The 17,818-nt window shown below is 38.3% G+C and overlaps 1 protein-coding gene across 3 annotated transcripts in view; it reads right to left on the reverse strand.

Annotated features, from left to right (window-relative positions):
- Positions 1–17,818, reverse strand: part of nrip1b (nuclear receptor interacting protein 1b) — a 52,319-nt gene that overhangs the window by 11,847 nt on the left and 22,654 nt on the right. Inside the window, exon 2 of one of the 3 annotated variants that reach the window (XM_055207898.2) lies at positions 10,287–10,441. The exons of the other annotated variants lie outside the window; for them this stretch is intronic. The gene's annotated coding sequence lies outside the window, so the exon portion shown is untranslated. The remainder of the gene's footprint in view (positions 1–10,286; positions 10,442–17,818) is intronic. 3 annotated transcript variants of the gene reach the window in all.

The raw sequence follows: 17,818 nt of genomic DNA on the forward strand, positions 1-17,818 counted from the left end.
ATTTTTGTTTTGTTTTCAGTAAAAATATCAAAAAAATTCTTAAATTAAGATTCTTTTTCTTGATGTGCAAAACGACCCAAGAAAATAAGTCTAGTTTTTAGACCAAAAATATCAAAGGTAAGTGATTTTGTGCATAAAACAAGCAAAAAAAAAATCTGCCAATGGGGTAAGCAAAAAATCTTAAACATTTTTCTTAATCACTAAATTCAAGAAAAATTCTAGAAAAATCTGCTTACCCCATTGGCAGATTTTGTTGCTTGTTTTATTCACAAAATCACTTAAATTTGATATTTTTGGTCTAAAAACTAGACTTATTTTCTTGGGTCGTTTTGCTCATAAAGAAAAATCATCTTAATTTAAGAATTTTTAGGTATTTTTACTGAAAACAAGACAAAAATACTAAGAATTTTTTTTAGCAGTGTACATTGCTAAAACCTACACTGGAAAGATGTATGCACATGAAGCACAAAGGCACCCAGGACATCTCCCATCCTCAATCATCACACCTGCTGCTTTCACAGAAAAGGTGTAAACTACATAAAACAACAGTTTTCCATCGCTAAGCTTTTTTAATGACGGCTAATGAAAGCGGCCCAGCGTTACCGGAGCTCGGGCACGGAGCGGGCGTCTTCGCTGCAGCTCTCAGGAGGCTCAGACAGGTGAAGTGTGGTAATCAATTTGCTCTACTGCCAGGACTCCTCTCCTGAATACCAATGAATCTCTCTCTCCTTCACACGTTCTCACACTCAAACACACATTTCAACTCTTTCCCTGAGCTGATGGGAATAAAAAAGAGGCCTGGCTGATCAGTTCTGGCCTCGAGGCTGTGTGTGCGTGCACGTCAGGACACAGATTACACCGGTGTACTGCTTGCAACAGCTACAGGGGAAACAAGGTTAGAGCCGCACAGCACTTTTAACACGAACGCATTCGAACGCTTATAGGCAGAATTATACCAAACGCAAACCATGTGTGCACCTGTGAGACCGCATGGCATGCACAGATAGATGCGTCTGAGGTTAACGTAAAGAGGTCACCCATATAAACACACGCAAACATATCACCTTCCAGCTATACTGTACACCACTGGGCATTTATGCGTAAATAAAATTTCGTCTTTCTGGAATAAAGCTAAACTCAAATCCGATGTGCCCACGTGGCCAGCTCATCACTTCTGCGTAGCACATTTTATATAATTTTTTACCTAACTAGTATCATTAATCGCTTCTAACAAGAGTTGGCAGTTTCACACCCAGCTGGAAAGCAGAGATGAAAGAGAGAGATCACCACACTCAGTCACTGCTCTCTCTCCATCTCTCTCTCTGAGCTGAGGTGAGCAGACAGCCAGGAGCTATAAAACCGAAAATAAAAAACTCCCTAAATGAATAAAGAGGAAAAACATGCTGCCACTGTTATGCGTCTGTCTGCGACCTTGACATACTGACACCATCACGGGACACTCTTCTATCTGCCACCTGGCAAAGCCCCACCCACCCACTTCCTCCACTTGGTAACCCGGCGGCGCTGAACTACACCACGCCACCGCAAACCCCATCCCACCACTAACGGCAACAGCGCGGGAAGATAGAGAGGGTCACCGTGTCCTCATCTGTAATCCGTTGCCATTCGTCAGCGGCCCGGCTGGAGGAGGAGGAGGCACCTGCCACAAGGGGAGAATGCCCAATTAGGCAGCTGTCACACAAGGCAGAGGCTCCAAACTCATTCCTGTCAAACCGGAGAGCAGCTGCGGGTGCCAATTACAGCCAAACATTAACCATTTGGACTGTAGGAAAGGGGCTGGTTTTCTAGCTTGTAGGCACTGGAACCTGATGGAAACGGCCTGTCTCATTCATACAGCAGTAGAGACCCAGAACAACATCCAGACTAAAAATATCCTGTGCTGATACAATCATATACGGGTGATTCTCACGAAATCCAGATTTAGAGGGTGTCCAGCATCAGATATTTTTTAAAAGCCCTTGAAGCCAATTTATTTTTCACATATAAGGTCTGAACTTACTATAACCATTATTTTTAGAGGATTTAATTTGAATAATTTAAATTTTTTAGATTATCATTATCAAAAATTATCATTACCGCAACATTAAATATATGCATTTACAAACTCATGTTTCGGTAATGAGAACTAAAAAGTTGTCTAGGTACTATGACAAACAAAATTTCAACTTTTATCTGGAGACTTTTTTTTTAAATGTTAGTTTATTGAGAGCTTAAACAATGATTGAAAATTGTTGCGGAGAATGAGAAAATTGGTCTTGGAAACATTTATATTCCTTATTATTGTCTCTACATTTACCAATGATCACCAAATACCACATGCTTCTTTACTGTAAATGTTTATAGTATAACATGCACTGAAGCTTTTTATTTTTTAGATTTTTTTAATCATAAATATTTCCATGTCAAAGAACCCAAATCCAGTCATGGACATTGCGTTGCGGTAATGATAATTTCCCCTTAAATGTGGAAAAACAACAAAATTGGTTAGTATGATGTCATTTGAAATCATGTGCAAAATAGTACATGAAGATATGTTTGTAACTGTATGCTTCTTATTTTGATAGCATTTACTTTTATCATCAAAATATTTCATGACACCTCATAAGTCTAATTTCGTGAGAATCACCCATTTACGTTAAATCAACATTGAATCTACCTTTGGATCAATATTTTTATACTGTAAAGCAAGCAGAAATGATATTGAGCTGCATGATATAAACCAATGTGACATACGGATCTAAATAACCAACCCTAATAGAGAACAAGTTCCTGTGAGGACTAGGAAATAAAATAATAATTCCCTACCTTCGTGTTCTTCTCCAAAACCTTTATCAGACAACGTAAAAGCAATAGTTAAACATTTATATGTTTAAATAAAATATTCACAAACATGAGGCCTTCATAATCTCCTTACTGTTAAGTAAATGACAATGTAACGTATGAGAGCTGAGAGGAGATAGAGAGAGACAGAGAGAAAGAAAAAGTGAGAGCTGCCGGGTCTCCTGCCACAGAGAGAGTCGTTAATATTAAAGATTAATGCTCTTCCGCCGCCAACGCCACAGACCTTACAGTGCTACGCTCCCGAGTGTCTATTCAGCCGTGTGTTTTTTTGTTTGGAGAACGCACCGCAATGCAAACTAGAAGATGGCTTTTGCCTCAACAGCGAGTCAGGGTGCGCCAAAGTTGTTGACAAATCTGCTGTGATTGTATAATTCATCATCTGAAAACGCTTCTGTTTTGAGTACGACGGAAACTAATCTGCGGAAGCAAAATTAAATGAGCTGGACGTCGGTCGGTGGAAGATTTACGACGGATAGAATCCGGAACTTTGACGGTGGTTATTGATCATCTGGTCTCCATGGTTACTCATTTCGATCGGAAAGTCACAGAATGGCGATAATGAACGCTTAAGGTACATAAGCGTTCAAGGATGAGATTAGCACGGATACCTCTTACCACCCGGCTGAGTTATTTTGGAAGTCAAACATCAGGTTGACCCCCGTCTTACTGTTCTAAATCCATTAAACAAACAGCTTAACAAAATGAATTAAACAAACAAAGCAAACATAATGAATATTGTGTCATTATTTTTTAAGTTCAACTCGCTGATTGGGGCAGTTTACAGGAGATTTAGATTACTGTGTAATGAGTAATGACTTCGGTGTGTTCTTCATAAAAATCTACAGGAGCTACAGTACTTAAAGGATTAGTCCATTTTTTTAAAATAAAAATCCATAATTTACTCACCACTATGTCATCCAAAATGTTGATGTCTTTCTTTGTTCAGTCCAGAAGAAATTATGTTTTTTGAGGAAAACATTGCAGGATTTTTCTCATTTTAATGGACTTTAATAGACACCAACACTTAACACTTAACTCAATACATAACAGTTTTTTTTCAACGGAGTTTCAAAGGTCTATAAACGATCCCAAACTGGGCATAAGGGTCTTATCTAGTGAAACGATTGTCATTTTTGACAAGAAAAATTAAAATATGCACTTCCAAACCACAACTTTTCGTCTAGGTCCGGTCCAGCGCGACCTAACGTAAATGCGTAGTGACGTAGGGAGGTCACGTGTTACATATATAAAACGCACATTTGCGGACCATTTTAAACAATAAACTGACACAAAGACATTAATTAGTATCATTCCACATACAACAACGTCGGAACGGTCCTCTTTCAACACACTTGTAAACACTGGGGCGGAGTTTCGCGTTCGTCCTCTGTGACCTCTTGACGTGATGATGTATTGCGTCGGGTCACGCTAGCGCATCACGACCGGACCTAGACGAGAAATTGTGGTTTAAAAGTGTATATTTGTTATTTTTATTGTCAAAAATGACAATCGTTTCGCTAGATAAGACCCTTATGCCTAGTTTGGGATCGTTTATAGTCCTTTGAAACTCCCTTGAGAAAAAACTGTTACGTGTTGAGTGTTGGTGTCCATTAAAGTCCATTAAAATGAGAAAAATCATGCAATGTTTTCCTCAAAAAAGAAAATTTCTTCTGGACTGAACAAAGAAAGACATCAACATTTTGGATGACATGGTGGTGAGTAAATTATCTAGATTTTTTTTTAAGAAAATGGACTATTCCTTTAAAGCACTTTATAATTTGTAACTCTTTAAACACCCCTTTCAAAGCTTTTATTGTAACTGTACGGCAAAAACGAATATTGCAATTGTATGCAGGACGTAAACATGTGGAGTAAATAAGGACAAAATTTTCATTTTTTGGTCACCTATTTTTTCTTAGCATCAAAGCACCTAAAATATGCAAGAAAAACCTACCGAGTATATCTTATTTTGGATGATTTTTGCCTTTTTAAACAACAAATACGTTTATCCATGAACCTTTTCAACACTAGTCAGTTCAACCCAGCAAGCAATTTTGGCTATAGTGTCAGTGAAAGTCTAATAGATGTCTAACCATAGTCCAAGAATAGACGTTTAGAACATGTAAAATAAATGAAAGCAAACACCTTGAAAACTTGTTGACTTTGCCTACATGATGGAGTAGGTGAAAACCAGGGCGAAACTAACGCAGGACGAAAGTAACAAAGAGATTTTCTCTGAGCCCTGATAACATTTGCTTTCCAAACTATGACAGCATCTTAAGCACGCAAACCCTTGACAGAGCTTTATTTCATCACGTTTTGCGCGTCTAGGTCCGGAAAGCTGTTTTCAACCATGATAAGTACATTTCTAAATTGGTATTTTTTTCTTATAACGCATTGTGTTTCTCATATATGTGTTAAAGTACTGATCAATCTACAGGTTATTATTTAGTGCTGTAAGTAACACATCCTTAAGTTTCACTACTCAGATTTTTTCAAAATAAAAGTAAATCGGGTTTAAATGTCAGGAATTCCTGTCATGAAAAAAGTAACACTTTTGTCCGGCTGCTAATACTGTTGCATTACATAAAAAATTCATTTTATTTTAATTTGATTTCGTTTCTTTCTCATAGTGTTCAAACTGTTAAATTTTTATTTTCAACAATTCAAGTTTGTTCTGTCAGGTTGCTTTTGAAACATTTGATTATGGTGACCATACGTGCCATTCTTCCCGGACGCGTCCTGGCCAGGATTTCGGTGCGTCTTCCGGAAGTCGTATTTGTCGACCGCATACGTCATAGAGGATTATTATTATTAATATTACAGAAAAGCAACCGTTACATTTTAAGGTAAAAATGAAACTACGATTGTATGTCTTATGTTTTTAACTAAATGGCGTATGCGGTCAACAAAAACAACTTCCGGAAGACGCACCGAAATCCTGGCCAGGACGCATCTGGGAAAAATGGCACGTATGGTCACCCAACATTTGATAAAACTGAAATTTAAAATGAAAATGTAATTTTATTATTTATTTTTTGCAAAGATAAATGACAAAATATGTTTTTGAAGTTACATATAAACATATAAAAGTCACAGTCAATAAAACAAGTGTAACACAAAAATTTATCTTGTTCTGTTGTGTTACTTTTGACCCACATTTCATGCAAAAAGATTTGTCTAAACTATTATCTTTTTCTGAAAAATGGTACTTTCACCCCTGCTCTCCCCTACTTCAAGTTATTTTGGCAAAAATGGCATGTAACCAAATTAAAGGTTATTTAGGATAGAAGTGGGTTACTAGTAGATAGACTATATTGGGTCTAAAGTTAGCCGTCATTCAGTCTTGGTTTTTGCTTACTGATGTTAAACTGTAGGATTATACACTAAGGGGCGTTTACAAGTTTTCAACCAAAACTAGGAATGTTTTTATGTGCTTAAGCTGTTAGTTCTACATAAAAACTGTGTTTTGTGGTCCTGAAAATTAGGGGTGGGCCGATCCGATATTCTGTATTGATATTGGTCCGATATTGGTGAAAATGCACGGATTGAATATTGTAGAAGTCGGGGAGTACAATCCGATCCAATACCAACACGGACCTTAACTGTCATGGCAACTTGGCGTAAAAGCGTGACATAAGCAACATGCTGTAAAGCGCGGCAAGTAGAAACCGTAGCTAAGCATAAGCAATAGATGAGACCTGTCTGGAGGTACTTTTTTATGTTTATCATACTGTTTACGTCACACATTTACTTTACATTTTTATGGCTAACAAATGTATTATTTGCAGCTTAATTGATTAAAAAGGCGATAGAGATTGTATTGGATCGGGATCGGTATCGACAGTTACTAAAGGTTGTGGTATTGCATTGGTATATCAGCCATGAAAAAATGGTATCTGCCCAGCCCTACTGACAATGCAAACTTTTAAAGACAGGATTCAAAGTGCAAGTAAACTACATAAATGTAAATCTGTGATGACAGTGATGTCATGCTCATGTGCTAATTCAGTCTATATGCATGCGTGAGTATAACCAAAACAACAATGGCGGCTTACAGGACTCAAGATACAGAATACAGAACAAAATTTGGCTTTATCATAGTCTGTCTAAAGAAAAACTGCACGATGCTTTTGCTGTCTTGATTGCTAGATATATCACTAGACATACGTGCAGGTTCATAGTGTTTCTTTACATCATCACCCAGGCACCCATACAGCGTTTTTAATCATGTTTGCGAATCTGTGTGGATCACGGATACATGACAGCGTTGTCACATGTATATTAAAGGGATAGTTCACCTAAAAATAAAAATTCTGCCATAATTTTATCACTCTTATGTTGTTACAAACCTGTAAAAATTTGTTAAACACAAAGGAAGATATTTTGAAGAATGTTTGTAACCAAACCAATCAGAGGCCCCATTAACTTCCATAGTATTCTTTTGTCCTACAGTATAGAAGTCAATGGGGCCTCGGTTTGGTTGCAAACACTCCTTAAAATATCTTCTTTCATATTCCTCAGAACAAAGAAATAGTTTTGTGAAAGTGAGAAAATGATGCCAGAATTTTGGGGAAAACTATCACTTTAAATGTTTCCAAAACGCAAACCTTTTAGTTTTTTACTACATCACTATTGTGTACAGTAGACTAAGCCACGAAGACCACAAAGCACTGGGAAAGTGTGACAACAGACCTAACAGAGTGCTAAACTGTAAACTGTTAATCATTGCAGATAAAACGGATGCCTGAGTTAAAAGCAACAGAGGAAACAGACATAACAGCAGAGAGTTCAACAGGTTAGTATGCAACCGCAGCAGATCAGTTACGTTAATTCCTTCATTTCTAATTCCTACTTACAAGAACAAAAATACACACAGTGGGCATACGTGGCACTACAGAGATAAAGTATGGAAAATGCATGTCGGCCTTCAACTGGTGTCTTAACAAAGCCACAACATCTGTAGCCACAGGAAGACAACCCTGCATTTAGGGGATCAAGTATTTTACAGTGCCCCCTTTACTGCCCCCTTTCCTGTCATTGCTAACAATCACGGGGTGAGTGCATGTGACCTTGAGAAACATTGCTGGCACAGTCAGGGCCGCATTGCCTGCAGGCGTCCTTGAACTGAATCTGCAAGACAAAAACCTTCACGCTGTCAGATAGACATCTCAAATCTCGCCCCAATGTCTCTCTCTCTCTCGCTCTTTTGAATCCTCATGGTTGTTATCTCCACCCCAGCGGGGGAGTCTTATCTGAATGCTGGATCTTTAACCTTAGCACTAAAGATGCAGCCAGAATTTCAAAATGTCTCTCGCTGGTGTATTTTTAACCTTCCACAGATTGTTTGTCTCCGTTTCAGGGGATTAGATGACTCTTCGTGGCACCTGAGGCACTAGGCCGGCCAACCCGTGTTAAGGTGGTACTGTAACTCGATATCAATATTTATGTAACATGACGGTAATATTCTGCTCCCTAATTGGGCTTGGTCGTCAATGACGCCACAAGATCTTGTTTCTGCAGCTCAATTGGTAGAGCATTGCGTTGACGGCACAAAGGTCATGGGTTTGATTCCCAGGGAACACACACACACACTACTGCAATGTATACTTTGAATCTACTACAAGTGGCTTTGGATAAAAGCGTGTGCCAAATGCGTAAATACGCCATTCGTCATTTTATTATATTTTCAATTTCACTAATTTGTGAAATCCAGGCTAAAGTCCTACATCTCATTAATGATTGATGAATAAAATGATAAAAGTTTGATTTCAATCATTGATTTCACTTTAATTTCAATCTTTGACATGGCCTTGCTTAAGTAGTATTACAAAAAAGTACTTTAGCTGGGACTTAATGAATAATGCTACGTACACACCAAACGCGGGGCATTGCGTTACTTGCTCTAGATTACTCGCAAGATTTAACTTCGTGTCATGCAAATTTTTCGCTCGAGTTAAATATTTTTAGCTTGGCCGAAGATGCGTTTGAGGCGAATAGCGCGTGTTTTTGCGGCAAATGCGCCGCCCGTATCACGTCATTCGCATCGCCCCAAGCGAGGACGGGTCTGATCGCGTCTTTGCATTGACTTTGAATGTAATCTACTCGCACCCACAGTTTTGCTACGTACATACCAAATGTGGGGCAACGCGTTACTTGCTCTAGATTACTCGCGGGATTTTCCTTTATGTCATGCGAATTTTTCCCTCGAGTTAAATATTTTTAACTTGGGCGAAGACACGTTTGAGGCAAATAGCGCGTGTTTTCGCGGCAAATGCGCTGCCCGTATCACGTCATTCGCATCGCCCCACGCGAGGACGGGTCTGATCGTGTCTTTGCATTGACTTTGAATGTAATCTACTTGCACAAATCGTTGAACTCGCTTCTGGTGTGAACCCACAGTTTTGCTACGTACACACCAAATGCGTGGCATTACGTTACTAGCTCTAGATTACTCGCGGGATTTAACTTCGTATCATGCACATTTTTCCCTCGAGTTGAATATTTTCAACTTGGGCGAAGACACGTTTGAGGTGAATAGCGTGTGTTTTCGCGGCAAATGCGCTGCCCATATGCGGTCATTCGCATCGCCACACGCGAGGACGCGTCTGATCGCGTCTTTGCATTGACTTTGTATGTAATCTACTCGCGCAAATCGTTGAACTCGCATCTAGTGTGAACACACAGTTAGGGGACGTGCACACCAAAGCATTTAAACGCGACTGAAATGGCAGGCAGACGCCAACTGTGGCGTTTTTTTAGCTAAGCACTTTGGTTGCTTTGTATAGGTATACTTCTGCTTTGTTTATCGTTGAACGATGCGCTGGTTGTTTGTTGTGATATTTGTCCCGCCCCTCCTCCATTGTGATTGGACGGCCGAGTGAGAAGTGACATTGACTAACTTTGGGTAAAACGCTCAGATCAACATTTTTCAACTCTGGGCAGCTGGCGTTAACACGTTGGTTTTCACAGACTGTCACTTAACTTCTAGAATATTAATTTAGAACAACATTTAGAAGAGCAGTTCAACAAAAATACAATTTCACACAAATTTCTGTATGGCTCAAGTCTTCATTTTTGCTTAAACTATCCTTTTAAAACAAGTTTCATCACTTCTTCACTGCCTTTCTGAACAAGGACAACACTTGAAAGAGGAAAAAGTTACGCCCAGCGTTTTAGCAGAGCATAAAGCACATTTTGCAAATGCAGTGCCCTTGGTTGCACAAGGTCCATGACTTTAAACAAATATTTGGACTGTCCTCTGTACATCGGCACTGAGGTGAGGGAAAAGGTGAGAGATGTCACGTCTGAACGCTAAACCTGCCTCGGCGCATGCAGGAACACAACTCGAGCGCATGCGGCATGCATGGGAACGTACGGATCGTGTCCTTCACGGCAGACATCGCAGCACCACGTGGACTGACCTTTCCTGACTGTAACGTTATCGCATGTCATATGTGATCCTGCTGGACACCATCTGGCTCGGGCTCCTCTGGCAGCACGTAGGAGTCTGGGACGTCAGAGCTCTCCTCACCTTCACTGGAATTCATCACATTACTGAAGGAACACCCACCTGGCCCTGTTCGAGACACGCACGCAACACGATACGCTGAATTAGATCAAAGGTCATTCGTACCAAAACATCATTTAGCAGGGTTATTATTACTTTAATATCTACTTTAATCAAAAACTACAGCTTTCTTGTAGAGTATGGCGCTAGCAACACTGAGTTCATGGGTTCGATTTCCAGGGAAAGCACATACAGATAAAGTCTGAAGTTTAAGGGCAAGCTGTTTTGGTTATATATGTCTACCAAATGCATGCATGTAAATTTAACCCAAACTAGGAAAGTGCTTTTACAGTGTATAACACATTTAAAGTTTCATGCATTGTATGAAGCAATATGATGAACAACAAATTATAATTATAATCCGAATATATAGCTGCGTAAGTTCTGATATATTATTTTATTTTCACACAGATGCTTTATACAAACCAGCACACTTTCATTTACTCCAGTGAAATCTTGGTCTAAAACCTCAAATACCAATCAGGTCAAAGTCTGTCTCTCTGTCTGTCAAACATAGAACAGTAGTTCAGTATGGAAGACGTCTCTTAGATCAAATATTAAACCGTTCCATAAACAGTGATTACTCTATATACAAGCTTTGTTTCGGCCCTCTCTCTCGCTCTCTCTCCTGCCTATCTGGCTGTGTGTTTCTCTTGGTACACAGGAGGTTCTGTTGACCTTTTACGTTAGACAAAAACAACAATCTGTCATGAAAGGCCACGCCCACCGGGATTGGAGTCCAAGAGCGTAACAATGATGCAGTGATTCTCCCATGACTGCTGGCTTTCACCAGTGCGGGATACTGATGTCATCTTTATTACCCTGTGCTATAATAAAACCTTGATTCAAGCCGTTTGCTTCAACAAATATTCCACAAAATCGTAATATTCGCCAGAAATAAAGTACTTTTGAACCAAAACTTCTCGTCTTGCATTAGCCCTGTGACGTGCCAGCGTCACCTTGAGTATTATGCAATTACATAAAAAAGTCAAGCATGACGTATGCATACCACTCCAGTGTTTACAAGTGTGAAGAAAGAGGACCGTTCTGACGTTGTTGTATGTGGAATGATAGTAATTAATGTCTTTGTGTCAGTTTATTGTTTGAAATGGTCTGCAAGTGTGCGTTTCACATATGTAACGTGTGACCTTTCGATGTGATTACGTAATAGGTAAGGTCACACGGCTAGTGCAAGACAAGAAATTGTGGCTTAAAGTACTTTTTTTGGTGAAAATGACGATGGTTTCGCTTGATAAGAACCTTATGTCTCTGCTGGGATCGTTTAGAGCACTTTTAAACTGCACTGAAACTGTAAATTGTTGAGGTGCAATAAAGTGCACTATATGGAGAAAAATCCTAAAATGTTTAACAAAAAAAAAAAAACGTAATGCAATTTCTTCTCGACTGAACCAAGAAAGACATAAACATCTTGGATGACATGGGGGTGAGTAAATTATCATGATTTTTTGTGGAGTATTCCTTTAATTTTAGTGAATGTACATGAATTTGGACTAAAGCTTTCTTTAGGTTTAACTTTACAGGCATGGTGGTGTCATGGGCGATTCACATTTCGTCATAATAGAAGTAAAGCGCACACGGTACGACACGCTCGTTTTTTCCAGGTGCTACCGCATCGAGTTAAACACATCTCAACTTTACAGAATGCCGCAAGCGCACCGCAGGTCATGTGACAAGAACCAACCAATGGTCGCGTTTTTGCACAGTTTTAGATGTGAAATGTGAACCGCCCCTCTCAGTGGCTATGTTTACATGCACAAAAATGTGTCAATCCGACTGAATTTTATACGATTGAAAGTTACGACAATACAGTTTAAATGTACCCTTAACATTGCAATCTAATTAAAATGTTTGTTTAAATCATCCAAACCGAACGAATGCGCCAGTGCACAGCCAGGGTTGCCAGCTTCGCGTATCAAAACAATCCCAATGGAAATTCAATACTAGCCCAAAAGCATCCCAACGACTATTCACAGTCCAAATAATAACTAATGAACGAAATCCTTTCATCTTTAACCCGCAGGAAAAACAAACCCGCGGAGACAGTTTAAACAGTAGCCAAATCTAAACTCGAAAAAAAGCAGAGGACTTGGCAACGGCACCAAGCATCTCTCGTCGAGTGGATAAATGTACAAAGCCGAGTTGGAAAAAATTGTCCTTAAGAAGTTTTCACATATAGGTAATGAAAACACAATTTTCAAAAGGCACAACGCTATTTTATTGCTTTATGTAGCCTAATGTTATAAAAGTACACATAAATGCTTCAGAACGTACAGCGTGTAATCCCATAATGCGTGGTGCCATTGCCTTAGTTCTTATTGCATGTTTCTGTGACGAGAATTATGTGAGACATAAATAAGAGGTAAATATAAGACGTGAACTGAAGCACAATTCTTCTGCGCATGTGCACAATCATGTATTTTTGCATCCGATTGAGAAAATACTACGATTATACACGATTCACATGCATACTTTTCTCTTGCTGATCGCACCACGGACAACACCACCTCCTTCAATATGATCGAAATTTGCATCCGATCGACCCCAATCGTAATGATTAAGGTGTTTACATGAAGGCTTTTCGATACGATTGAGCCATCAATACGATTACAAATGGATTATTTGGTTGATTGTAAACGTACCTAATGGCTACATACACTCTTGAATGACACGTATTGGAATTATATTAAAATATTCAATAATATTGACTTTTAATGGCAAACTTGAGCTCAGTTTGTGACATTGATGGGCTCTTTTCTGAAACTCAAAACAACAACAACAAAAAAACATTTGAGATACAGGAGACTACAGCAAAAGTAAAAAAAAATGTCCCCATTTAATCTTATTGATGTCTAGAAGAAATTACTGAGATATTAAAGAGATCTAATCTGTGATTTTTCTTATTGCAAATTGAGTTTGGTTGTAATGTAGAATATGCTTATTATTTCTATAAATAATTGAACTATTAGGATTGACTCCACATTAGCTGCAGTGTGAATGGGACCATTGCTCCTACTGTACGGCTTAACTGAAACGAGTGTTTTCTGAGCTTACATCCCAGCGGTGTGAAAGAAGAATATGAAGGTCCTGAGAGATCCCAGACCTGTACAAATAGCTCTGGCCGTGCAATCTGTGCTTCATCTGCTACTTTCTCTACCAATTCTACAATCCGTTTACGAGAGACAGACCTTTCGGTTGACCCACTTCTGTATGGCTGCGTCTGGCAACAGCTCAGGCACCCCATCTGACAGAAACACCACAACCTTCCTGAACTGTGAGGAAAAATAGGTCACAGTGGCCCACTTTTATCTTTCCGTTTTTTTTTCTGGAGATAGTGTGTGAAGATTGCTGCAGAGTTTGATCGGGCAGCTCAGAAGAGAGACAGAGAGAGAGAGACCTTAACTTTCAGCGTTGAATGCACATTCCCCTTATTTTATTTTAAGCAAGCTTGTGTTTTGCCAACAATGTTGCTAGTTGATTCTCTCTCTATCCTGTACGATTACTGTAAAGTGAGAACATATTGTCAAACAACACAAATAGACATACGTGAGGACAGGCTGATCCTCTCACATCACCAACAAAAAAAGTCTCTCAGGGCTAATTTACTCTCGGATGCTCTGAGTTTTGTCAGTTTCAAATGGCGCTTTGGGAAAACTGCTTAAAGTTGATTAAAAGTTATCCAGTGATAATGCAATGGTGTGCGTGTTGCGTGCTCGCTCGGCTGTTTTCGGAAAAGTGGTACAGCTGGATCTCTCTTCTATAAATCTGGTCAAACTAAAGACTATAAAGATATAAAGGATGTAGGGATGCGTAACGATTAATCGCGATTAATCTATAGCAGAATAAACGTTTTTGTTTACATCATATATATGTGTGAACTGTATATAATAATTTTGTATAGATAAATGTACACACATGCATGTATATATTTAAGAAATGTTTACATGTGTATATACATTTGTACTTTATGTATAATTTATATTATATATAAATATAAATACTTAATTTATAAATATATTTTGTTTCTTAAAATTATACATGCATGAGTGCATATTTATATATACATAATTATTATACACAGTTCACACACATATTTAATGTAAACAAAAACTTTAATTCTGCTATAGATTAATTGCGATTAATCGTTATGGATCCCTAAAAGGATCCAATAATAAAGGTAGCCAAGATTGGCAGATTGGATGGGTAGTGATATTACGCACTGCCCGAAAATAGTCCCCTTGGTTACTTTCAATAACAGGGGACTATTTTCGGGCAGTGTGTAATATCACTACGCCTGTGCAGCCATGTTACATCAGCAAAGTCCTTGATTATTACGCCAGAATAAGAGTATAGTCCTAACCATATCTGCCTAGAAAATGGCAACTTTTAATTTTCTGTCGGTCTTAGTACATGAAAACTACAGAAGAGTCAAGTTTTAAATAGGAAAAATATTGAAACTCTTTGGGTTTTTTTAGCGATGCTAATGGTCTAATCAGATTCAATGGATTATGCTAAGCTATGCTAAAAGTGCTAACGTCAGACCCGGAGATCAGCTGAATGGATTCCAAAACTGTAAGAATTAAATGTTTAACTCTAGGTGAGTAGGAAAATTAGCATATTTTCAAAAAAAGTGGAATGTCCCTTTAACATGAGATTGTCATAAACCAATTTAAACCATTTAGGTACAGATATGTACATTTGGTACCAATGTACCTTTAATGTGTACTTTACCCAGCCCAGACATTTTTTGACAGTTTGTAAAAATCCATAGGTTAAGTAAGGAATAATTGACGACGAGCAGTTGAATTATAATAAAATATTGCACACCAAAGGTGGTAATGCGTCACCACGCGAAGCGGGTGTGCATTATTTTCGAATAATTCAAAGGACCGGAGCAAATTATTCCCCTTATACCACAGTTACCAAAAATATTGCTCTGGTGCCTATTTTTAAGACATTTTAAAGGTCGGGTTTGTGGTTATAGAAAATGAATCAACACCCATGGAACATTTCTCAACCAATCAGAATAAAGCATTCAACAGGCCCATAGTATAATTACATTTACCTCTCTGCCAAATACGTTCAACGTCGCATAAATACATCTGTAGGGCAACAACGGAATCAAACCGATCATTGACCTTATTAAACTTATTTAGGTGTATTTAGGGCAAGCCAGACCTTAATATAACCGCTGAGGGCAGCCCTGAATGGAGAGACAGGTGGCTTAGATAAAAGATCTGATCCGTCTGGGCCCTCGTGACCGAATCAGATGTATAAACACACTTACACAAGTGGAGCACCACGTACATGTAAACATCTACAACAGGTCAGCGTTGTACCAATTCATTGCAGACATAAACATACTGCTGTATACTAACTTGATGAAAAGTTTACATTTAGCAGATGCTTTTATCCAAAGCAACTTGCAAAACGTGGAGCCAAACTTATTTTACTTTTTGTTTCTGTCAAGTTACCCCCAAAAAATGGTAAAAAATGGTCCATAGCCATCACTGGGGTGGTATCCTTGTAAAAGGTACACCTTTGCACCTAAAGAGTTTATATTAGTACCTCAAAGGTACATATTAGGACCTTTTTTAAGTGACAGATATAGGTATACATTTTAGAAACAATTAATTTCTTAGTGAGCTTATATTAGGGCTGAACAATGCAAATATCAGGATAATATAAATCCCATATGAAAAACTTAACTAAATTTTTAGCCTTTATTTTTAACAAAATCCATATAAAAATACCAAGTTAAACCACCAACAATAATTAACGATAATTTATTCCCACTAGACCCGAAAGAATCCAGGCGTCCTTTCAACCGTCATTCTTCATTTCTGTGGTACGTAAAATCAATTACGAAATCAATATTTATATTACATAGCTGTGAAACTGTTAATTGATAATGTGAATGATTAAAGCTCCCTCACATCTTTAGTCAAGGGTGACACATAAGCCCTTCACGCGGTGTCACATGACCAAATCTTGTTTAAGAGAGTTACTTAAAAGCTTTCGGGTCACTCAAAGTCAAAGCGTAGCATTAATGCCAGCAAAGCAGGTGCTGCCTCCATAAGCCTGAAGTAGGAGGACGCGAAGATGTTTGTTGAAGGACATCTCCCAAACTACTGAAGGAGAACAGGTCACACATTGAACAAAAATCAACCCATGACTATAGTGAAACTGTTTCTCATGGAGAAGCTTTAACTAACTTCCTCTTATGCCAGCAAATCTAGCACAAAATATCCCAGCATGCCTTGCTGCACCAAACATCAAACAGTGTTTCGAGATCAGGGGCAACATTTTACCGCTGGCTGTAAGTGAGGGGTAGATGGCAACACATCTAGTGGATGCTGAGGTGTCCCTTGTTGCCAGGCAACAGCTCCACTCATTTTAACCCTGCAAGTCTTAAGTGATTCAGTGGTCGGAGGCACTCCAAAACTAACAGGACTTTATTACTTGTCAGGGGTTTCTGTATCCGACAACATACAGTTAGACAACATAAATATGCTTTGCTGAGCTTGACCCTTAACCTCTTCATGCAGTGAGACAAAGCAGAATCAGCAAAGGTGGTGGTCACATATCACATTGGGTTTATTCATATGTGACCCAACCTTGGGTTGAACCAACCCAGCATTTAAAGTGTACAAAAGACTTGTTTACATCTAACAATCTCACTGATTAACATTTTGTTTTTGTAATTATGTATACATTTATTAAAATAATGTTCTCAATGACAGTTTTTCAAAAATTATATCCTATTATATTCCTAAAATAGGAAATATCCCAATATATTGCCTTGCTTTACGGTAGTGCAGTGTATCGCAGCATATTATATCTCAACTCCTGTATCACGATATACACGTTTATATTCTGACTCCCCCGAATTCGCTAATATAAGATGTAAATGTGCCCGAAAGTTTTTATGATGGATTTCCACTTTAGTGAACAAACAATAATTTAACATTTTAAATAAACTAAGTTTAACTAACAATCAATATTCGTGAAACAAGTACGAATTGCAATATTATAGTTATGTAAATACTGTAAAGTATACTTTAGTGTTTACTAGGGCTGGGCAAAAAAAATAATTTTTGATTAAACGTTTATTTTTTTTACGTGGTCAATTCAAAATCGATTCTCAAAGGCCAGGAATCTATTTTTTTCCATATTTATTTCAGCAAACATTGAACGTTAGATCAACGTTAATCTGACTAGTCTTCTCCACTAGACTGTTCTGACTTTTTTCAGCATACATTTTTCTTCTTGCATCAAAATTGTATTGTATTTAACATTATTGTATGCATTTGACAATTACGAGATGGGTTTTGTTTTAATGGTCCCAAGTGAACCTAAAATAAAAAA

Source organism: Misgurnus anguillicaudatus, chromosome 12, assembly GCF_027580225.2.
Source record: "Misgurnus anguillicaudatus chromosome 12, ASM2758022v2, whole genome shotgun sequence".
NCBI lineage: Eukaryota > Metazoa > Chordata > Actinopteri > Cypriniformes > Cobitidae > Misgurnus > Misgurnus anguillicaudatus.